This window comes from Sesamum indicum, linkage group LG8 (assembly GCF_000512975.1).
Source record: "Sesamum indicum cultivar Zhongzhi No. 13 linkage group LG8, S_indicum_v1.0, whole genome shotgun sequence".
Taxonomy (NCBI): Eukaryota; Viridiplantae; Streptophyta; class Magnoliopsida; order Lamiales; family Pedaliaceae; genus Sesamum; species Sesamum indicum.
Genome location: NC_026152.1, coordinates 12,757,774 through 12,758,614, shown reverse-complemented (window position 1 = coordinate 12,758,614; position 841 = coordinate 12,757,774).

Here is an 841-nt window from a genome sequence, read left to right as displayed (position 1 = left end):
CAATGAAGGTTGAATATAATTAATGTCATTGTCTTGCATAACTACATTTTAATAGTTAATTTTCTCATGCATTTCCCCCCTCTTCAATACTATATCATTATCTTTTTATATCAACAAAATTTTATAAATCCAACATTTATATTAAACTATTATTTTAAACATAATTCCTAAGTATTTGTTATCTACAAAAAAAAATTAATTCAATTAAAAATTTTATGGTATAAATATTTTTAAAGTTACGCACACACGTAAAGTATACCACATATTACCAACATTAACATAAAAAATAAAGTCACTTTTCGTACATAATTGAGTTTGTGACGTAACACCAAAATTTAAACTATCAATTATAATCCTTAAGTACCAATATAATTATTTATTTATTTCAAATAGTTCATGTTAACTTTTAACCACTAATATAGTATTATATTTATCATACACTTTTGTCTAATATTATATTTAAAAAATATGTGCTATATCAATGTGATTATATATGTGTAAGTGTTGCGTGCCACGTTAACTGGTATTTGAAATTAATTTCATTGATGAGATATTATGCAATCACAGCTTGAAATCGAGGTATTATTGTCTCAAACAAACCAAACTAAAAACCCATGATTTAAATGAATCCCATTCTTTTAATTTTTTTGTGTTGGGGGGGCATTAAAAAGGCATGAGTTACATAGATGAATCATTGAGAAATTTAAATTATGAGAGTATTATATTATATTTCTGCAATGAAATGAGAGCTGCAGAAATTAAATATAAAGAAGTAAATGCTAATAAAAGAGCTAATCAAGTATAGAGCAGCCCTATATCATTATCACTCCCCCCCCCCACC